A 24,490-nucleotide genomic window follows, 5' to 3' on the forward strand; every position below is an offset into this window, starting at 1 on the left:
AATCAAACCTGAATGTGGGTTCTGTAAGTTACAAGCACTCATGAGGGCTATTAATTCGCATCTTATACCTACATGACATCCCAGGGCTCTCATGCACAAGAATGGCCCCAGAACTTTAAGATAATGGTTTATTGGCATAGGTACATAAATATTCCCATAGTCCTCTCACCCCCACATATCAGATGGTATCAGATCAGAAGCTTGATGGTGGCATAAAAAGAGAAGCTGTGCTCAGGACGCCAAGCAGCACTAAAGGAAATCGAACAGAGACGTGAATAAAGATTAGGTAACAGGCCCTGGGACATGCAATCTACTCTGCTTTCTCCTTCATTTGCTTTTATGGGATCCATGTTCACAGGCAACAAAGTACATTTGCTTTGGACTGAAGCTCAGTTCTCTTAAGTAACATGGAGGGAAGGAAATAGCTACAGCTAAACAAAGGATGGGAATGAATATGGTAGTCTAACTTTGTTCCAGAATCACGGATTCTGGAACACGGATTCATCCTACTGGGTACAGAAGGGATGGTACTTTGAATTGTATGAAATAAGCTGTGACTGAGGCAACACAAGTGGAGACCCTGGTGGAAGGGGCTGATTCACCAGGTAGAAATCAGGCCTGGAATAAGCAGTATCAAACCTAAATATTGCAAGCCAGGGAAGCCTACAAATAGGAACTGGTCATTGAGAATGTTTCCAGTGTCCTAGGAAACAGAATGAGCTACTTAGACAGTTACAGAAGCACAGAATTTTCCAGCTATAAATGATCCAACAGAATCCGGTCCATTATGACACAGAAGTGAAGGGCTTGCTCAAGCTCACAGGCCCCGTGAGAGAGACAGTGAGCTGGGAGCTTTCTACCCTACTCTGTTACCTTCCTGGGTACACATAAGCTCCAAAACAGAAGTGTAACTCTAGAGGAAGGAACAAAATATGAATCCAAGAGTTCAGGTCTATGTTTTGCATCATTAATATGCAAATTACTTCATATATTCATAACATAAATTCTGTGTGTCCCAGTGATGACAGCTAATGAAATACTCATTACTCGTCCAAAACTGGAAAGAAAATCCGTTGGCCCAGGGGAAGAAGTCCAGTGAATGCAGGTAATGCCCTGGGCTGCCAAAAGAGATCGATGACGGATAGAGAAATTCAATTCCCCTGTTAAGATGCAAGAGGGTTTCTCCCGCGCAGGACCGAGGCCCTCTGGTGGAGGAACAGAGGAAGTCTCCGCCCCGAAGGAGGCCAGGCAGGATGGGGCAATACCAGCCACTGGGTGTGTATTCCCAATTAAGCCTTTGAAGCAAATACAAGTTTTTCTCAAACTGTTTCCAGTTTATTCCTGGAGAGAGTTTAAGATTCAGAAGCAAAATCTTCCTCAAGCTGGGAAGAATCTGCTTGTAAACAAAGAAGCCACAGTAACCACAGAGCTGAGAAGGCCTGAAGCTACAGCCCACTGCAATGACTCTGGCACCCAGAAGGGTCCCCACCCCCCCCACAGATCAATCGGACAGCAAGAAGAGGTGAAACAGGCACATCTTAAAGTGCCCAAATGCAAAAACACAATTCTCAGGAAATCCTGTCATCCAAACATGTTGAAATCATATAATTGTATTCAACTGATCGCTTCCACTGTTGCCATGAGAGCAGAAAAATAAAAATGTTCAAGTACATGGATAATCAGAACAAAAAATAAAAGGAAGTTAACTTGCAAGAATTATATTCCAAATGCTATGAGATAACCCAATTTGAGAGAGGCAAACAAAACCCACACGATTGCCTTCATATCTCCGAACTGTTAGTTAATTCTTAAAATGTTGAGATCAATTAAGTATCTAAGAAGGAACTGTTGCTTAAAACTCCACTTCAAAATGAAGATAAGAGAGCCAAGGAATCTCCCAATCTCCCTGTTTTGAGGGTTTCCACAGACCCCTGACATTAGGTCATGTATTCCATTTCAACACCCTTGTCTGAGAAAGTGCAATGATGTCAGAATTCATTATGGTTAAACTATTCTCAAAACAAATGTTCCTGCCAGCATTCGCGCAGCGGGCACTCTGGCAAGCTGTCAGAACTTGGGGTTCATCTCCTGCACTTTGCTTCACAAGCTTCCTGAGCTGGGTGCATTTCCTTCCACGTGGAATGGTTCCCAACAGCTCGGCTGGGCCCAAGGAGGAAAGGGCCTGCAGTCCCCGGAGTGCCAGCTGCTCATTCCGCCTGACAGGCAAAGCTCTGCTTTCACTCACCGACATCACTGTCCTCAGCCCATTATGGAGAGCTCAGGCCAGAGTCCCACAGCCTTACTCTCATTCAGATCCTTGTTTTCCCATTGGCAGGAAAGCCTACCACTTTTCATGGGGACACAGTCTACTCTTCCCTTGACCTACTTCTATCTTTTCTTCTCTCCTATCTTTTCCATCTGGTTTTATCCTCCTCCTGCTGAACCTCCTTCCAGGGCTTGTCTGCTGACTTACCAGCATTCGACCCTCCCTCTCGACCCTCTATCCTGGCGATGGGCTCCGGTTCCCCCTTGGGCCCCGTGGCAGCATCTTTCCAGGCTCTGAAATGTACATTCTAACGTACAAACTCACTGCACCTGGTTTCGTCCTGTTCTATGACTCTGAACCACATTCTCGACAAATGCCATCTGTCCCTCTGTAATCAAACCAAGGAGGAAATGTAAATGGGAAGAAAGCCAGAGCTCCAAAATCAAAATGGAAAACCAAGGCTAGAGAAACTTGGGGACATGAGAATCATTTCAGCTTGTCATGAGTGGCTACTTCAATAACAAGCTCAATACATTTTTGTTGTGTGGTTATTTCTCCTTTTATTTCTAGGGAGTAGGGTGGGAAAAGACAATTCTTCCCTTTAACTTGTCCTTCCAAATTAGCTTCAGACCTCAAAATCTGACCCAGGCACCAATACACTTAAATTCAATATCACCTGTCATTGTCGTGCAAACTCAAAGTAGTGATATGAATAAAAGACAGGGTCCATTTCCTGGGTAACGAGGAAAAGGTGGCCTGCTAGAGTCTATTCAATATTTTTTTCTGTTCGGTGGCTGAGAATTTTATAACTAAAGATCAAACACAATAAGTCAACCCAGTAGATCTCAAAGAGCAAAGAAATCGTCTGCCTTTCTCCATGTTTTCTTCCCACCAACGAGCACTCCTGAAACACTGAAGCAGGAGGTTACTTCCACAATTACTGAGCACTGTTTCCCAGCAGGGACCAGGGTGGTCCCTGAGGACACACTGCTGAGCAGGGGACACCATCCCTGTTTTCTTCCCACCAACCAGCACTCCTGAAACACTGAAGCAGGAGGTTACTTCCACAATTACTGAGCACTGTTTCCCAGCAGGGGCCAGGGTGGTCCCTGAAGACACACTACTGAGCAGGGGACACCATCCCTGCCTCAGGGAGCTTAGATGGCTTCACATTCCCCACAAGAACGTAAGTGCCTCCAAGACAGAGGCCTTGGCTTTATTCACTGACATAACCCAAGCCTCTGAAACAGAGCCTGGCATACAGGAGGCACCCAATTAATATTTGTTGAATGAAAAAGAACCACCATGAGCCAAATGAACCAAGAGCACGAGGGGATACATTTCCTACCCGTTTCTTATCTCATTGTTTCTCACTGAGCACAGTCCAGCAGACAGCAAAGCACCACACTCTCTTAACTAGAATAGTCTTGTGTGCCCTCGGGGGCTTTCCCTGTAGCGTGGAGACCTGGGGGAGCAGTACTCCTACACCAGTGACATGCCCAGCCTAACAGCTTCTAGAGAGCTATGTGGATAATGGGGATTTTGAGGTTTTTAAAGAAAAGTTCCAGGCATTTCAGGGAAACTTTCCTGCCCCTGTGCCTTCACACATGCTCCTCTGTCTACAGGGTCAAGACCCAGGGCCGAGGCCAGCCTAGATGGCACTTTCCACCTTTCCACACTGCTTTTCATTTGAGTTTATATCTGTTCACCAACCAAACTGCAATCATTGTGAGAGCAAAGGCCCCTTCTGTACACACCCTCCTTGTCTCAACTGCCTCACAGGGCCAGCCAGTACCTGTGACACTTAACAAGCTGGGTACCCCCAAAAGAAAGGAAAGAGTGAGCACCATCTTATCTTCTCAGACCCCTTTCCCCATCTCCTTGCTGAAAAGAGTTATCTTAGTTACAAAGGGGACAACTAAAGCAGGTACTTGGTATATCCATGAGATACATCCCATCATCATATACCTATACCCTTTATGGTACGTATCTGCTTTTCCGGAGTTGTAAGTGTTGGCAATGACAATGTTATTCTGGACACTGTCAACACTTACAACTCCGGAAAATCAGATACAGACCATGTATCTTCTAGGTTCATCACTTTTAGTTCTCAGGCTTGAGAATTTATGTAACCCTTAATATCATCTATCTTGAAAAAGTCTGAAATCAAAACCAGATATCCAGATCTGGAAAGTGGGAGAAGAACAGATACCCTTCCCAGTCCAAAAGGACACTGTGGCCGGCTGTCAGGGAGCTGTTTTTCCCAGAATGGAGTCCAGCTTCCCCCTCTGTACACACTCTCCTCCTCATATCCAATGACACGCATTTGTGAAGACAGATGGCTTGCTGCAGTCAGGAGCCAGGGATCAAACCCACAACCTTGGCCTCATTAGCGAAGGGCTCTCTCTGATCCACGGAGCAAGCCAGCTGCAGCCTGGACATAGTGACGGAGGGTGTGACAGCCATCCATGCCGGGATGTGAACAAGCAGGCGAGGCTTCCAGATGTCTCGTCTCAAACCTAATGAGAGCTGTACTGGGCTTAACAACATTTTTTGGACTACCTCAGCAATCAAGGCATCCTGGTGACAAAAGCAGAGTAAATTAAACATTTGGTCAGCTGGCCAGGTGGCACACAGTACAGGGAGTCGGGACTACGGCCCAGGCAGAGTAGGTGGCACCGGACACATAAAGTCAAAGAAGTCACAGAGAGTGGCTTCTTGGAGTTCATACTTCATGGGCCAGGACAGGAACACATAAACAAGTCCTTCCAACATGGGGTGCACAAGGCCTATGAATGAAAGGTGGCCAGACTGCTCTGACAGCCCGTCCAGAAGAGCAACTCGCCCGCCCTTCACCTGTCCCCTCCACTCCCCTAAGCTCTGAGTCTCTGAGAAACATGAAGTGTAGAAAGGCTTGCCCCATCTCACATCCTTCCTTTCAACCTCTGGGAGTGAGTCAAAGAATATCAGTACTCATTCCAAAAGAAATATATACATATATATATATATACACACACACACACACAAATACATATTTCTCTCTCCGTATATATCTATACATATATGGAAAGAGAGAGAGAGAACTCCCATACCTACTATGCACTACGAAGTGAGGCACGGTGAATGCAATGGTGAGCCAGTCAGCAGACATGAGTCCTCAAGAACTTGTATTTTAATGATATTCAGTTTAACCCTAATGGTATCCAAACACACTTGGACTCCTCAACCTAACAATACTTAAACCAATCCGAACTTATCATATAAGGATTGTCCTTCACCCAGGAATCTATATGCTTATCTATATACATGAACATAAAGAGACAAAACAGAGTTGTGGTTACAGACCCTGGAGCCAGACAGTCAAGTCCCAGTTTTGCCATTTATTAATTGTTGACCTTGGGTAAGTGCCTGTCCCACAGTTTCCTTACAAAATGGAAATAACAACTGTACCCACCTCACTACTGTAAGAATTAAACTAGTCAGTAACAACGGTGCCCACCTCATTGGGTAACTGTACCCACCTCACTGCTGGAAGAATTAAACTAGTCAGTAACAACGGTGCCCACCTCATTGATTTGTTTTAAGAATTAAACTAGTCAATACATGTAGGAAGTGCTTTTTAAGTATTTGCCATTATTACTTCTGTTAGCCTCAAAACTCTACCATTGTTTTTTTTTAAAAACTTTTGGAATTCTGGAATCTATTTTCCAGTCAATTTATAGCATATGAAAATCTGCTTTATTTCTTTGAAGTCATTTAATTTTGAAGGAACAAAAGATATTCCCCAGTTTGATTCATTGATCCTCTTTGCTATTTATGGAAATCTACCACGTCCTAGGAACTCCCTATGTAATTCCCAGGTCTGGCTCACAATAACAAAAGACAACAACCCACGTCAGGTAAGAACAGTAAAAAACTCTTTCTCTGGGGCCCTGTGGTCACCCTCCTGGGAAATGATGTGGCATCTCCTAAGAGTGCGGGTGCTCCCGACGGGGGCAGGGGAACAGTCTCCAGCCGCGGCTTTGGGGCAGGGCACGGACAGATGCGCAGCTGTCTGGCAGGGCAGGTGTGAATCCTGATTGCTCCATCATACCTCGCACAGTAAGCATGTGGAGACTGTTCTGAGTTCATCAAGAATGACCAGATCACGCTGAAAACTGTGAACTCAAAAGTGAACCACCAAAGCTTTATAAGCCCATAACACAAAGCTGGAGAGGAAAGCTCGCCACTTCCACTGGGGAAGTGTCTGCTCCAGACCTGGCCGGAGCTGGAAGACAAGCATGGGGGGTGGTCCCCGTGAGCCTGCCTCATAAGACGGGGCTCAATTAGCTGCACAGAACACTGATGGACACAGGCCAACAATATTCGTTTTTAACAGTCCCGAAAAGTGCAGAAAAAAGACAATCTGGCAGGTAGAAATGTCCTAACAAAATGACTTCATTCATCAATTCTGAGTGGCAAAGTCACATAGGAAAAGGACTTCTGGCCACCCTGTCCCTCCGGTCAGCTGGGCTGCGGAGAGGAAAAGAAGGCAGAAAGGAATTTAAGGGGAGGACAGTCCCTCCAAACGCACCACAGGCACTTGAGCTGGAAGTTTGAGCACAAGGATAAGACAGCAACGTTCACTTCCATTCAATTAGCAGAAGACAAGAGAACTGCGTTTCCAACACAACTGTGGAGACCACATTTCAAAGCTAGGACAAGTGAGAAAAAATTCAAGGGGATCATTTGAAAGAAAGGAAAAAAAAAAAAAGACCATTAAATGTGCAGGGGTCAGCGGTCCAAATGGCTCCAGAAGCCAAGTAGGTAGCAGAGGTGGGTGAAGACAGACTGTGGGACGACAGGCCTCGCAAGCCCACAGGCCTCCAACTCGAAACCGTAACACAGAAACTCAACAGGGAAGGGAGGCTCTTCGCCGTTACATTGGTAAATAAGAGCTTCTAATATTTTTCTTGGGGAAACGAAGCAGTGCTGCTTGGTTTGAAGCAGCATGGTGCCGATGGGATTCTCACACATTCTCATGAGTGGGGCCAGATAACCCGCTTGGGCCTGGGAAAGGCGAGTCTGCTGGGGAGAGAAGAAAAAAGGGCAAAGGTTGAGCAGGCTCATGAGAAGAAGGATGGGAAGTGAGCGTGGAATGTGAGCCATCTGGGAACATGGCAAGGGGAACAAGTACCAGATGCCAGGCATGCACTGAGATGGGGAAGGACTGGCCAACGGGCTTCACCTTGTCTCTTCCTCATCTGCAAAATAGGACTAACACCTATGTGCCATGCTGAATGAGATGGCACCTGGAAAGCTCCTGAGTCAATGCTCAAAAACACATGAATCCCCCATCTTTCCCCAACCAGCTGCTACTTCCCACCACCCGGCCCTTCATTCCACATACAAACATTTACTGGCTAAAAGCCAAAAGCAGCCACTGGTGTGATTGTGAACCTTTGGTTAATAGAAAACAGTGCAGAATCAGAACCGGTTTCTATGATGCACTACCCCAAACTCTTCTTCTCAATTGTAGCTTTATACATGAGGAAACACAGGCTTAGAAATATCAGGGAACATGCCCGTGATCACACAGCCCACAGCAGAAGAGCTGGGATTTGAACTCAGGCCCTATCTGATGCCAGTGCTAGGAAAGATGAAGACCCCTGTCATGCAGAAGCCTGCAGTCAAACTGGAAAATGTGACTACCTCCTATGACACAAAACAAAGGCATCCCAGGGACAGGAGAGCAGCCCGGGAAGGCTCCTAGCGGCACGGGCCAGCTGAAGTCTCTGTACCTAGACACATTTGGCTGCAAAGAAGGGTATGGGATCCCACTGGGAATGGGTGACAACGAGACAGCAGAGAATTTATGCTGAGGCGTCTGAGCTTCATAGCAGAAACAGGACTCAGAAGAAAGATGGCGTCGGGGAAACAGACTAACACTGATAAGATGGCGACAACACAGAAGACGCTCGGACCACAAGTCAATCTTCTACAGGAAATTCTTTCATCGCACAGGACCTCATTTATTTGGCTTTCCCAGTCAGAGTTCACACTCACTCACTCAGACGGGAAGCTCAGGTTTACCTTGGCTCTATCTATAGAGAAAAAAGAGCTTTGCTAAGCACATCAGCAGAGCAAACATGATCTGTGAGGAGAATATTTAATTTGCTCAGGGGAATAAGCTATTTTCAAGCCCCTCTAAGCCATCCAGAGGAACTGCCACTTACTAATAAACCACTGACACGGTAATGAAAATTATTCCACTCTCTCATCCAGGAAGTCCCCACAAGAGACTGGGCTCCTTCGGGACAGAGCCAGGGTCCCTCCCACTAGAATGGAGTATGATCCAGCTGCACACCTACTCATGGGGCTCTAGTGAGAATGAAAGGTCACAGTCACTGCCCAGGAAAGGTCAGCCATCATCTTCTTCTCAGATACCACTAACTGCTTCCATGCCATTCTCCAACTCATTATTCCAGATGATCTGCCAACCAACCTAGTGACACAGGCAGGAGTTCGTTACTCACAACTGATAAGGAGGGAAACTGAGTCCCAGAGAGAGAAGAAGGGTGTCTGGCCTAACAGCTCCAAGAGAGGCTGAGCCGGGACCTGACTCCCAGCCTCTGGGTTCCCAGGGCAGGGATTCCCTCCCCTGCCCTCTGCTGGGTACTGTTGTAGCCCATATTTCATTGACCCCTCAATTCTTCCTTAATATTTTGTTCTACGAAGTATAGATACAGAAAGCCATATAAAACAATTATATGGCGTAGGGGACTATTAGAAGGCATACACCGTGTAACCACCACCCAAAAAAATAAAGACACTGCCATTCACCTCATCCCAATGAACAGCCCCCTCCATCTAAAAGTAACAACTACTCTGAATTTTCTGGTTAATTGCTTTGTTACTCACGCAGGCATCCCTACACTATAGCCTTGTCCACTTTTTTTCACTTGATGGTTCTTTAAAATCACTCTTACTTTACAGGCCCCCCCCCCCACCCCACCTCTTTTTCTTACAACTTATCTGCTAGAGAAAATCTGAACAGCCTATAGAGTTTCCCACTGGCTAGAAAACTGCACACTCATGCTACAGTTCAATACATGCCTCTGTTCTCCGTATTGCCTGCAATTTGGCAGCTGGATCCGGAGGCTTGATCAATTCAGGGTCGATCCCTTTGGCAAGACTTCAGCAGTGTTGTGCTCTTGTTCTGACATTAGCAGCCCTTGATGTTCAACACTTACAGCATCAATCTCCTGGGAGTTACTAAGTGGTGATGTTCTAATTCTCCCACTGCATTTTCATTTATTAGCTGGAATAATTTTTATAAGATGTTTCATCTAATATTTGGCTTTCCAGTGGCTTAGTACACATAGTAAAATGTTTTATGTTTTCCATTTATTTGCATAGTTTTCAAAATACTGACTCAGAACTCACTAACTTAAGCTTATTTGATTAGTCTATTGCAATTTTTACCCTTCTTGAAATTCAAACTGTCCTGTATTTGACCTGAGTCTTTTTAAAATGACCTTGGAATCTTTGATAGCTTCTTTGCTCTACGGATGTAGGTAAAGGTGTTCCAAGCTCATCTTATATATTTCCTGCCCCAGAACTGGCATGAGGTTTCTTTTATTGAAATCTGATATTTCAAGATCAAAATCTAGGAGCTAGAGATGTTCACTGCTAATGGGCCAGTCACCTTAGCCAGACCTTCTCTGTTTCTCACATATAAACACATACACACGAACATGTATATATGTGTATATATGCACATACTTATATACACACATAGACACAGATACCTCAGATTTCATACTAATATTTCCAATTTGATTATTCCAATTCAGGACTAGTTTTTCCTAGACTACTGCTATCTTAAATCTGTTTTTCCTTTCTTCCATAGCAAGAATATTTGTTCTCAAGGACACAGAGGATGATGGAATTAGAACATTCCATAACTTTATTCCATGTTGTAAGAGAAGTTTCAGAATAATACTAACAATACCACCATCAATTAATATCATCATCTGTTATCAGTGATCTTTGATAATACCATAATTGTTTGGGGGTGACATGGTTTACATGCCCACATAAGATGGCAAACTTGATCAATAAATGTTGTATATGTGCCCCACTGACCAGTCATTTCCCCATCTCTCTACCCTTCCTTGGTCTTCCCTATTCCCTGAGACGCAATATTGAAATGAGGCCAATTAATAACCCTACAATGGCCTTTAAGCGTTCAAGTGAAAGGAAGAGTTGCACATCTCTTACTTTAAGTCAAAAGCTGGAAATAATTAAGATTAGTGAGGAAGGTCTGCCAAAAACCAAGATGGGTTGAAAGTTGGGCCTTTTGTACCGAATACCTAGTCCAGTTGAAGATGCAAAGGAAGCTGCTCAAAGAAAATTAAAGGTGCCTACTCCAGTGAACACACAAATGATAAAAATAATTTTTTAAAAAAAGCAAAAGAGACTTACTGCTGATAGGGAAAAAGTTTGCATGGTCTGGATAGAAGATTAAACCAGCCTCAACATTTCCTTAAACCAAAGCCTAATCCAGAGCAATCCTAATTCTCTTCATTTCTTTGAAGGCTGAAAGAGGTGAAAAAGATGCAGAGGAAAAGTTTGAACCTGGCAGAGGCTGGTTTATGAGGTTTAAGGCAAGAAGCTCTTTCTATAATATAAAAGTGCAAGGTGCCCGGGTGCGGTGGCTCACGCCTGTAATCCTAGCGCTTTGGGAGGTCAAGGCGGGTGGATCATGAGGTTAGGAGCTCGAGATCAGCCTGGCCAACATAGTGAAACCCTGTATCTACTAAAAATACAAAAAATTAGCCGGGCTTGGTGGTGGGTGCCTATAATCCCAGCTACTCCAGAGGCTGAGGCAGGAGAATAGCTTGAACCCAGGAGGCGGAGGTTGCAGTGAGCCAAGGTCGCACCATTGCACTCCGGCCCAGGTGACAGTGCAAGACTCCGTCTCAAAAAAATAAAAAATAAAAAAAGTGCAAGGTGAAGCAGCAAGTGCTGACACAGAAGCTACAGAAAGTTATCCAGAAGGTCTAGCTGAGATCATTAATGAAGGTGCCTACAGTAAACAACAGAATTTCAACATAGATGAAACAGCCTTCGATTGGAAGAAAAAGGAATCTACGACTTTCACAGCTACAGAGAAGTCAACTCCTGGCTACAAAGCTTCAAAGGACAGGCTGACTCTCCTGTAGGAGCTAATGCAACTGGTGACTTTGAGTTGAAGCCAATGCTCATTTACCATGTTGAAAATCCTAGGGCCCTTAAGAATTATGCTAAATTGACTCTACCTGTGCTCTATAAATGGAACAATAAAGCCTGGATGAAAGCACATCTGTTTACAACATGGTTCACTGAATATTTTAAGCCCACTGTTGAGATCCACTCAGAAGAAAGGATTTCTTTCCAAATATTACTGCTCATTGACAATGTACCTGGTCACCCAAGAGCTCTGATGGAGATGTATAAGGAGATAAAAGTTGTTGTCATGCCTGCTAACACAACATCCATTCTGCAGCCCAAGGGTCAAGGAGTAATTCTGACTTACTGTTTACCATAGTGATTCCTCTGATGGATCTGGGCAAAGCAAATTGAAAACCTCTGGAAAGGATTCACCATTCTAGATACCACTAAGAATACTTGCAATTTATGGGAGGAGGTCCAAATATCAACATGAACAGGAGCTTGGAATAAATTGATTCTAGCTCTCATGGACGACTATGAGGGGTTCAAATATTCAGTGGAGGAAGTAACTGCAGGTATGGTGATAATAGCAAGAGAACTAGAATTAGAAGTGGGGCCTGAAGATGTGACTGAACTGTGGCGATCTCAGGATGAAACTTGAATGGATGAGGAATTGCTCTTACAGATGTAAAAAGAAATAAGTTTCTTTAAATAGAATCTACTCCTGGTGAAGATGCTGTGAACACTGTTGAAACAACAACAAAGGATTCAGAATATTATATCAACTTAGTTGATAAGACAGCAGTAGGGTTTGAGAGGATTGATTCCAATTTTGAAAAAATTCTACCGTGGGTAAAATGTTATGAAACAGCATTGCATGCTACAGAGAAATCTTCTACGAAAGGAAGAATTGATTGATGTGGTACACTTCATTGTTGTCTTATTTTAAAAAATTGCCACAGCCACCCCAAACTTCAGCAACCACCACCCCATCAGTCAGCAGCTATTAACATCAAGGCAAGACCCTCTACTAGCAAAAAGATATGACTTGCTGAAAGCTCAGATGACTGTTAGCATTTTTTAGCAATAAAGTATTTTTTAACTAAGGTATGTACCTTTTTCTGGACATAATGTTATTGCATACTTAACAGACTACAGTATAGTGTAAATATAACTTTTATATGCACTGGGAAATCAAAAAGTTCATGTGACTTGCTTTATTGAGATTATTGTATGATCTGAAACCAAACTTACAATATCGCTGAGCTATGGCTGTATTCAGACTTCTGAAGAAAAAACAAAAACATCACCTTGTCAATCAAGAATTCTATATCCAATAAAACTATCCTTCAAAACTGAGGAAAAAATAAAGACATTCCCACCAAGCAAAAAGTGAGAGAATTCATTGTTAGTAGACCTGCCCAATACAAAATTTTAAGGAAGCCTTCAGATGACAAGCAAATGATACCAGAGGGTCATAGGAATACACAGGAATAAACTAATAAAAGCATCAGAAATGTAAATATGTGGGTAAATATGAAAGACTGTATAAATATTGTTTTATCTTTCCTTCTTTTAATTTCTGTAAAAAATAACATTGTGTAAAGGGAAAATTAATATATTACATTATTTTTATAACACAAAGAGGACAGGAGGAAATGAAACTATATTGGAGCAAAGTTGCTGATACTGAAATTAAGTCAATACTAACTTGAAATTGACTATGATAGTTTAAAGATATATATTATAATCCATAGAGAAAATAGAATTTTTTTTTTTTTTTCTGATGGAGTCTCACTCTGTTGCCCAGGCTGGAGTGCAGTGGTGCAATCTCAGCTCACTGCAACCTTTGCCTCTCAGGTTCAAGCAATTCTCATGCCTCAGTCCCCCCAAGTAGCTGGGATTACAGGTGTCCACCACCATACCCAGCTAATTTTTGTATTTTTAGTGAAGACAGGGTTTTGTTTTGTTGGCCAGGCTGGTCTCGAACTTCTGGTCTCAGGTGATCCACCTGCCTTTGCCTCCCAAAGTGCTGGGATTACAGGCGTGAGCAACTGTGCCCAGCTGAAAACAGAAAATTTTTTTCAAAAAAATGCGGTTAAAAATCAACAGAGGAATTTAAATGATATACTAAAAAGTATTTTTTAACAACCATTAAAAAGGGTAGAAAGGAGGAATGAAGAACCAAAAAAGACATGAGACAGAAACAAAGGGTAAAAATAGTAGGTGTAAATCCAATCACATCAATAGTTACATTAAATGTGTATGACTAAACATTCCATTCAAAAGGCAAAAAGGTTTATACTGGATTAAAAAACCCAAGATCCACCCACATGCTATGTATAAGAGATAGAGATATTTTAATTCAAAGACACAAATAGGTTGAAAATATAAGAAAGAAAAAATATACTATGTAAACAGTAACCATAAGAGAAGTAGTGTGGCTATATTAATATCAGGTAAGATAGACTTTAAATCAAGGAATATTACTAGAGACGAGAGGCATCTATCAAAAACCTACAGCTAACATCATACTTAATGGTGAAAGACTGAATGCTCTCTAAGATCAGGAATACAATAAGGATGTCTGCTTTTGCCACTTTTATTCAATATTGTACTGGAGATTCTCAACAGTGCAATAAGGCAATAAATATAAATAAAAGGTATCGAGATTGAACAGAAAGAAGTAAAATTGTTTATATTCACAGATGACATGATCCTGTATGTAAAAACCCTAAACAATCTATTACAAAATTATAAAAATTAATTCAAGAGATTAGTTTGCAGGATACAACATCCATATATAAAAATCAAAAGTTTTCAATAACAAAAAATAATTTGAAAATGAAATTAAGAAAGCAATTCAATTCACAATCACATGAAGTGAATGAAATACTTAGGAATGAATTTAACAGATAATACAAAAGCTGAAAACTACAAAACATTTTTTAGAAAAATCAAAGAAGATCTAAATAAATGGAGAGGGGTTGGATTAGAAGATTTGCTACTGTGAATCTGTCAATTCTACCCAAACTGACCTAAAGATTCGGTACAATCTTTATCAAAATCCTGGCAGGCTTCCTTTTTTTTTGGCAGAAATTGGCAGGCTGATTCTAAATTTAATGGGGGAATGTCAAAGCCTGAAAATAGCCAAAATAATTTTTAAAAAGAACAAAGTTAGACTTATACTACCTCATTTCAAAACTTACTATAAAGCTACTATATTCAAGACAGTATATGGTATTGGCTTAAAGACAGACATATAGATCAATGAAACAAAATAGAGACTCCAGAAAGAAACCTTTATGTTTATATTAAATTAATTAATTTTTTTACTAATGTGTCAGTGCAATCCAACATGAAAAGAACAGAGTTTTCAACAACTAAATAAGAATACAAAAATCCAATTGAAACCAGGGCAAAAGTTTTGAACAGACATTTCACCACAGAAGAATATTAAGAATACTTTTTTTTTTTTTTTTTTGAGACAGAGTCTCACTCTGTCACCCAGGCTATAGTGCAGTGGAGCGATCTCGGCTCACTGCAGCCTCCACCTCCCGGGTTCAAGCAATTCTTGTGCCTCAGCCTCCCGAGTAGCTGAGACTACAAGTGTACATCAGCATGCCCCGCTAATTTTTGTATTTTTAGTAGAAATGGGGTTTCACCATTTTGGCCAGGCTGGTCTTAAACTCCTGACCTCAGGAGATCCGCCCACCTCAGCCTCCCAAAGTGCTGGGATCACAGGCATGAGCCACTGCACCCAGCAAGAATACTAAGAAGCACATGAAAATTTGCTGAACTTCATTAATCATTAGGAAAATGTAAATTAATTAAAATCACAATGGGATACTACTACAAACTTACTAGAATGGTTCTAATTCAAAAAACTGACAATGCCAAGAGTTAAAGAGAAAAAAAGAAGCTGGAGCTCCCATACATACATCGCTGGCGGGAACGTAAAACAGTACCGTTGGATGGTTTCCTAAAAAGTGAAACACAAACTTACCAAATGACCCATGAATCCCACTCCTATGAATCCACCCAAGGGAAATGAAAACACATGTTTACAAAAAGATCAGCACATGAATGTTCATAGCAGCTTCATTCATAATAGTCAAAAAGCAGGAACAATCCAAATGTCCATCAGTTGGTAAATGGATAAACAAAAATGTAACATATCCATACAGTGTAATAATAATGACGACTCCACAATAAAAAGGAGTGACCTGCTGATACATGCTACGATGGGAGTGAACCTCAGCAACACCATGCCAAGTGAAAGATGTGAGACACAGGCCGGGTGCGGTGGCTCATGCCTGTAATCCCAGCACTTTGGAAGGTGGAGGTGGAGGCCGGCAGATCACCTGAGGTCGAGAGTTCGAGACCAGCCTGACCAACATGGAGAAACCTCATCTCTACTAAAAACACAAAAAAATTAGATGGGTGTGGTAGCACATGCCTGTAATCCCAGCTACTTGGGAAGCTGAAGCAGGAGAATTGCTTGAACTTGGGAGGCGGAGGTTGCAGTGCACTGAGATTGCGTCATTGCACTCCAGCCCGGGCAACAAGAGTGAAACTCCATCTCAAAAAAAAAAAAAAAAAAAAAGAAGTGAGACACAATTGACTACATATTCTATGATTACATTTATGCAAAATTTCTAGAAAAGGCAAATCTATAGACACAGCCACAGAGCAGATAAGTGGTTGCCTGGGGCTGGGGGTGGCAGTAGCGATTGACTGGAACAGGCACAAGGAACTTTTAAGGCTGAAGGGAATGTTCTGAAACTGAGTTGTGAAGATGACTGCACAGCTGTGTAAGTTTTCTTTCTTTTTTTTTTTTTGAGACAGGCTCACTCTTGTAGCCCAGGCTGTAGTGCAATGGCGTGATCTTGGCTCACTGCAACCTCCACCTCCCAGGTTCAAGAGATTCTCCTGCCTCAGCCTCTCTAATACTTGGGATTACAGTACTCTGCCTGCCACCAAGCCTGGCTAATTTTTGTATTTTTAGTAGAGATGGGGTTTCATCATGCTGGCCAGGCTGGTCTTGAACTCCTGACCTCAGGTGATCCACCCACCTCGGCCTCCCAAAGTGCTGAGATTACAGACGTGAGCCACCATGCCCGGCCTGTATACATTTATTAAAAACAACCAAATTGTATAATTATTATAGGTTTTTAAAATATATAAATTATACACAAAGCTGCTTTAAAAAATATAGCAGTTTCCTTTATGACAATTCCTGGCTATCTCCCCCTCCCCAATTTTCATGTCTATTTTCTCATTCTTTCATCTCTTACATCACTGCTTGATCAATTTTCACTCATCTCTCAGCAGCTTCTCTTGTAGCAGGGCCCAGTCCCAGAAGAGAGCCCTAGTGAGTCAGTTTCCAGTCATCAGAAGGGCGTGACTGCTCTGGCCCCTTAGACCTTGCTGGGCAAAATCCTTTCATTTTCAGCTGCTAATCTCAAATTGGCCAGACAAGCTTCCCAGTAAATACGTAATGGCTATTTCAGGGTCTCCTGTTCCCAGGCCCATCAGATGCCCTGTTGCACACAAATGCACACATGCCAGCTGTGAGGCTGTTGGTAATGTGTCCCCATCAGCTGGTTTGCTGGGGCTCATGAGGATACTCTGCCACCTAGTCTAGCTCTAAATGTTGTTCCTGGGCCTTTGGGTTTGCCCTCTAGTCGCTGTGTCTTTTTTTATGTGGATATAGCAGAACCCCCAAAACTACGCTGCCACTGGTGCTGCCATCTTCCCAGATTTCTTAGCTGCCAATTCTTGCCTTTCTCTCTATGGGAGCTGGCAAACCCTCTGCTCTGTAGGGTTTTATTTATTTATTTATCAAACTCTTATATAGTACTTACTATGTGTAATGATAATGTGTTCAAAGCACATTATAATTACTAACTCTCTTAATCAGCCTAATAATCCTATGAAGTAGGTCCTATTATTATCCCCAGTTACAGATGAAGAAACTGAAACAGAGAGAAAGTGAAGGGACTTGCCCAGGTCACACTGCTGGTCAACAGAAGAGCAAGCATGTGAACCCAGGAGCAGAATCCGGAGTCAGTGCTGCACAACATGGCCTCTCGTGAGCATGTAAAGTGTCTCCGGCCTTGTAGATTCAGCACTCAACCATGACCACCACCCCATCCACTTCTCCCAAGACCCCTGTCAGATGGTATGTTTTATCCCATCTTCAAAGACCAAGTCCAACTGTTAATTCTTCTAAGAAACCTAATGAATTCACCAAAGTAGTTAACTATAATACTTCTGCCTTCCTCCTCTCCTTTCTCCTTCTCCCCCAGTACACACCTTCATTACACTGCCTTTCACAGTGTGAGATAATTATTTGTTGAGTTGAAGAGAAAATTATTCAATGACACTTGTTAAGGCAGAGTAAGGAGGACTTTGTTCAGGACCATCACGATAGGCAGAGGGACCACTGCAACTGGGTCTTGCAGTGGGAGGGAGGGAGTGGCTAGACTCCAAACACAGACTGAACAGGTGAAGATTTACAGCCAAGGAGGGTGGGGGTCAGTGGGTGGAAAATCACTAAGAGAAAACATGAGGAGTAAGAAAGATTCTGGCTAAATGAATCTAACAGGATTCTTGCTGAAGACGGGCCAGGGTGATCAGACAGCACCTGGGGGATCGCAGTGGCGGAGGAACCCAATTAGACACTGAGGATGATATTAGAGAATGGGGGATTCTGGCTAAAATGACTTCACAGGTTCTTTTGCTAAAACTGGATTTTACACGGAAGTGTACATATGGGCCTACCAGAAGATTTAGGAGTGTGACTAAAGTTTGGCCAAGCAAGGAATCTTTGTCCGTTGACATCCTTGTCTGTCCCATAGCTCAGAGAATGCTTTCTGTTCATCTTATATCCCCAGAGCTTACCCAGCAGGTTCTCAATAAACATTCATGGAATTGAGTAGGCAAATTTTTTGTTTGTTTGTTTTTTTGTGTGTGTATGTGTGTTTAATTTACTAGCTCAAAATGTACTTGAAAGCAGTATAATTGCATCTTTTAAAAAGATCAGTAATTCAGGTTTTACTAAGCCTGGCTAATGAGTTTTTCTGGGTATTCTTCAGAAGAAATATAGCTTTAGATTCTTCCCGGTATTTTAACTGCTTATTTCCAGGATGCAGGGATCGCTGCTTCTGTTGCTAATTTGCCAGGGAGATTCAGAGGAGAACCAGCTACCATAACCATCAGTCAGCCAGAACAGAGAGGCAGAAGATGCAAATTATGCCAAGGGGAGGCAGAAGGAGGAAGAGCTAGCAGAAAAAAAGATACAGCGTGTCCACGCCAAACCTGGAGAACCATCACCAGAAGGCATTCATAAATAAAAAGTAAGAATTCAAACCCAAAATACAGAGGAAGGTGGAAAAAACAAATGTCAATTAAGAAACAATCTGGCTAGGCACAGTGGCTCACGCCTGTAATCCCAGCACTTTGGGAGGCTGAGGTGGGCAGATCATGAGGTCAGGAGATCGAGACCATCCTGGCTAACACAGTGAAACCCTGTCTCTACTAAAAATAGAAAAACTTAGCCGGGCATGGTGGCGGGTGCCTGTAGTCCCAGCCACTCGCGAGGTTGAGGCAGGAGAATGGCGTGAACCCAGGAGGCGGAGCTTGCAGTGAGCCGAGATCGCGCCACTGCACCCCAGCCTGAGTGACAGAGCAAGACTCCATCTCAAAAAAAAAAAAAAGAAAGAAAAAGAAATAATCCATGACTTTTCTAAACCCTGTAATTTAATGTAGGAATTTGCTATGAGAACATACAATTATATTATAGATTTCCTTATTGGTGGGCAGGTCTATGGCAGACATTGCCATATAAATATAAAGGTGGGTACTTGTAGAAAAATTTAGTTCCCCTCTCATTTTCAATAGAAGGCTCTAGTGTATCCTAAGAAAAGTCATAAATTATCCCAAGATGTCTCAGTCATTTTCTGGGCTTTAGCTCAATCTCTGCAATTTTCTCTAACAGTTGACTAAAAATATCGCTGCAAAAAAAGAATGGAGAGGAAAAAGATGATTTTTTTAAAACAGGTAGGAAATATCCCTTGAGAAGGGCTGGGTACCCACCCCCAGCCCACCTTCGTGTAAAACACGAATGCAATTGACACCTAAACCCGGCAAGGGAAAAGGCAGGTAGGTGAGTGAGCTTTGCTCTGGGCCAGAGCCAGAATAGGGATGCATGCTTCCCCCTCCTCTCCTTCCCATCCACCCTCCTTCCCCAACAGATACATCTGGACCCCCTCTGTGATGCAGACGTCACTAAATTACCAAGACAGCTCCCCACAGTCTGACAGGCTCAGAGAGGGTGAAACTTGGCTTCCTTCTTGACCAGACAGGATATGAATTCCTTTGTCCCCACACACATGTGTTATTTCAATGGTCTGCCCTTGAGGGGCAGCCTGCAGAGGCCACACTTAAACTCTCTTGTGGGCTTCTCTGTCCAGCTGCACCCCATGAGGTTTCGACTTGAAGAGCTACATATTTGAAGTCTTAAAAAAGTTCAAGTCTGGGAGGCTGTGGGAGCAAATGTTCTCAACAACTAAACCAGGGAAGATGATAGCTCCCTTTCCTGCTGCGGGAGCTCTGGAATCCCATCCGGATGTGTGGGTTAGGCACCCTCCTCGGAAGGAGGCCTACAAGACCAAGCTTCCACCAGGCTAGGATCTTCCCAGAAAAGACTCTGTCGGAGCCAGATTGAGGAACTTAATAAAGCCACCGCTATTGTATTTCCCTCCAACCGCAAAGACAGGGTAGAAAGCAGAGGTCCCTGTGATCTTTCCAGAAAATGTGTTATTTCTTGCTAAGGTCAAGGAAATTATTTGATGCCTAGCACTCTCCATTCTCCTTTAACAGAATGAGATCATATCCAGGAAGACCCAGGTGGTCGTAGTGTATCTCCCGCTTTACCACAAAGAACCAAGAATAGGAGCAGTAAGTTCCATGAAGCCGGTCTGGGCTGTCCTGTTCAGCCTTAGATCCCCAGCACCTAGCAAAACATGCACAGGTGTTACACCAACTACTTTTACAGACAATATGCAACTCTCAGGGAGACATCTATGAGCCACAGCTGTCTCAGCTGAAAATGAAAAGTGCATCCATTTATTCATCCATTCATGGATGCACAACTATACACCAGACACTGGGACATACAGGTAAGGATCTGTTCCCAGCAAAATTGACCAAAATTCCTACCCAAGTGGAGCTTAGGTTCTACCGATGGGAGACAAGTGTAAACAAATTAAATAAGACAAAATACAATTGGGGGCAAAGGGTAAAATTCCTTCCCTCTTGTTTTGAGAATTTAACCTCAGGTTGGCTGGGCACGGTGGCTTGTGCCTATAATCCCAGCACTTTGGGAGGTCCAGGTGGTCAGATCACTTGAGCCCAGGAGTTCGAGACCAGCCTGGGCAACGTGGTGAAACCCCATCTCTACAAAACAAACAAACAAACAAAAATTAGCTGGGCCTGGTGGCACGTGCCTGTAGTCCCAGCTATTTGAGGCTGACATGGGAAGATTGCTTGAGCCCCGGGAGGTCAAGGCCGCAGTGAGCCGTGACTGCACCACTGCACTCCAGCCTGGGTGACAAAGCAAGACCCAGCCTCAAACAAACAAACAAAAACAACAAAAATAACCTTAGGTTAACTTTCTAGCTTTGTTTCCCTAGAAAGCCTAAAAAGATACAATGTCAATTATGTTACTAGGCAACATTTCCTATGATAAAAATGGCCCCTGATTGATAACTTGCAGCCAGACTGGGAGGAACTCTAAATACCTGATAGGAACATTGTGTCTTTGGGCTTCCCTGAGTGCGCTGATACTTACAACTGAGCATATCCCTTGGAGGACCCTGAAGACTTGGGGCCTGAGATGTTAAGCCAGGGCAGATGGCCAACCTACCCAATGTGAGTCTCATTCCCTAGCACTTGAGTTGTCACTTGAGGTGAAAAGGGACAAACAGAGCAGCTCCTGGGTGGCTGTAGGGACTGCTGGGAGCACTCATGTGGAAAGAAGCCCCTGATCTTTCCCTGCTGGCAGTTTTTGGTTCTGTTCTATATCTATCTAAGTAGACGGGTGTCAAGGGCAGCCTATGAAATTCTTGTGAGTTGGATTTTTTCACTAAACCTAAGAAGATCCCTGGTTTATAGTGGATTTTTTGATGCCAGTTAAATGCTAAGGAGTAAAATAAAGCAGAAAATAAAGGATGAGTTGGCTGGACAAGATGCCTTTGAGGATTCTTTTGGGTCTAAACCAAGCTCGTCCAGCCTGCGGCCCACATGTGGCCCAGGATGACCCTGAATGCTGCCCAATACAAATTCAAAAACTTTCTTGAAACATTATGAGATTTATGCACAGACCTTTTTTTTTTTTTTTTTTTTTTTTTTTTGAGATGGAGTCTCGCTCTGTCGCCCAGGCTGGAGTGCAGTGGCCGGATCTCAGCTCACTGCAAGCTCCGCCTCCCGGGTTTACGCCATTCTCCTGTCTCAGCCTCCCGAGTAGCTGGGACTACAGGCGCCCGCCACCTCGCCCGGCTAGTTGTTTTTTTTTTTTTTTTTGTATTTCTTAGTAGAGACATGGTTTCACCGTGTTAGCCAGGATGGTCTCGATCTCCTGACCTCGTGATCCACCCGTCTCGGCCTCCCAAAGTTTTCCCTTTTTTTTTAAGCTCATCAGCTTACATTCATGTTAGTGTATTATTTATGTGTGGCCCAAGACAATTCTTCCAATGTGGCCCAGGGAAGCCAAAAGATTGAACACCCCTGACTAAACAATAACGATCACCACTCCCTTCACCCTACCTCGCCTTTGCCAGTTAGCTCCTGTTTTCCAATTCATCTTCAGGATTCTGCTCAGTCGCTTCCTCAGGAAAACCCCCCATAACCACCAACTGTAGGTTAATTTCATTTTAAAATGGACTCTCAGAAAAGGGTACCTTTCCTCCTCAATGCTATAACTATCTTAGGCTATAGTTATACATCCAAGAGTATAACGATCTGATTTCTCTCCAACAGCAAAAGCCTGTCCGGCTGCTCACCATTTTATCCCCAGCGCCCAAAGAATGCCTGGCTCAGAGCAGAAGCTGATAAACACTGGTAGAACAAGTGAATGCCGTAACACATCATCTGAAACCAACAGCGGAGGGCAGTATCCCTCAGACCACACGGTGTGTTCCTGCTGTGTGTTCATTCATGATACTCCCATCCAGAGCATGAGCAAGAGCTGCTCTGAAAATACTGCCATCTGATAAGGTCTTATATTAGCAATTCCCAGGGAATGAATCTCCAGTTATGTCAAGAGGTACTGGGAGATGCTACAATTAAGTCTGACTTTTAGATATGAAATTACATAACTATCTTTCTAAAAGAAAAGCTGCAGGTGAAAAGCTAAGGTAAGAAAAGAAAATAGCACTATCTTCCCCTTTCCTAAAGGCATAGCCCACTGGTAATTTACTTGTTTTTTCTTCTCCTGCTGGACTAGAAATTCCACAGGGACCATTTGCTGTCTCGACCCTGGTTCCTAACATGTAAATATTTGACAGATGAATAAATATATGAATGGATAAACAAAGAAGCAAGGAATCTATTCCTCCACTCCTGCTCCCACTAAAACCGAAAACCACTACCCAAGACAAATCCTAACCAGTTCATTTGTCAAGGAATTCCAGTTTCTTGGTGGTGATTAAAGGAACTGCAGCCTGCCTTCCAAGAGGCAGCATATCAGAGGTAAACCATGCAGGGAGGGGCCTTTGGGAGACACAGTTAAATGCCAATCACTAACCTCCTCCCGGACTTCGGAAGCTTAGAATGACCCACCCCATTCTTCTGCTGAAACCAAGGAGAGACCACACCAATGCACCCATCTTGCTGAATGCTGAGGAAGCTTTCTGACAGCATCAGATCTCCAACCCTCACTAAGTGCTAGCACTTGTGAAGTACACTGAAAGTAATTACCTGTCCCCATAACTCATCACTGAAAAGAGGGGTTTTGGAGTTTCGTAATTAAAATTGTTAGAGATTCTTTTGTTTCCACACTAAGGTTTTGATGGCATTAAGGGATTAGCAAGACCTAGCCCACATTTAAACAGAACAGAGAAGATCTGGCTGATGCGTTTTATTCATATATAATTATGTCTAGACTTGCTTTGTTTTTATTTTTTAATTATATGAGACCAATTGGAAGATGATAGACTAGCTTTTTAAGCTCCTTAATTTTCAAGTGTAATATATTGCTATGTTGCTCATGACTCCATTTTCAAGAAGAAGGGACTGACAAGGCATGGTCAGTATGGCCCAACTGATGAGAGGACTGAACTGGAAGCCAGGAGCAGGAGGACAGGTCCCAGCTCTGCCCTAGTCAGTTGTGTGACCTTGAAGAAAATCATATTACCTTGCTAATCGATTGTTTCCCCAATGATACGTAAACTCCATAAAGCCAGGGACTGGGTCTGACTCATTCACTTAGAACAGTATTTGGCACTAGTAAGTCACCTAGTAAGGGTCTCCATCAATGTTTGAATCATTAGTGAACAGGATTTCTCTGAATCTCATGTATCAGAAGTGATGGGAACAAATGCTCTCTAACAGCTGTTGGAGCTTCTGGATTTTCCGAATCTAAACTGCACCATCAGTTCAACTATTACGAAGATCTCCCTGCAAAGTGAAATGACTCATAGGAAGAACGTGGAACAGCGATCTAGGTGAGTCAAGTCTTCCAGACATGTGAGTGCCCAGGCGACATGTGGCAGCCCCAAGGTGGCCCTAGCTGGCCAGGCTGCAGGAAGGCGCCCTATACCTCACGCTGCTCCATCAACTTCCATTCTGCAGCTGTTAAGGCAGCTCTCACACAGACTCCCTCCTGGCTCGGTACCTCCCTCCATCGCCCACACCTTCCTAGTATGGTTCCTGCTGAGGTTAAAATGTAGCCTGTGGCCAAAAACCAAGTAAAATGAACTTGATTCTACTGAAATGGGGGACATGGCTCTGGTGGCACTAGATTCC

The 24,490-nt window shown here is 43.3% G+C and overlaps 1 protein-coding gene across 4 annotated transcripts in view; it reads right to left on the reverse strand.

Moving 5' to 3' along the window:
* The window catches only part of TTC7B (tetratricopeptide repeat domain 7B), a 276,351-nt gene that overhangs the window by 160,342 nt on the left and 91,519 nt on the right, over positions 1 to 24,490 (reverse strand). The gene's annotated exons all lie outside the window — the stretch shown is intronic.

The sequence above is a fragment of the Macaca mulatta genome, chromosome 7 (assembly GCF_049350105.2).
Source record: "Macaca mulatta isolate MMU2019108-1 chromosome 7, T2T-MMU8v2.0, whole genome shotgun sequence".
NCBI classification, from domain to species: domain Eukaryota; kingdom Metazoa; phylum Chordata; class Mammalia; order Primates; family Cercopithecidae; genus Macaca; species Macaca mulatta.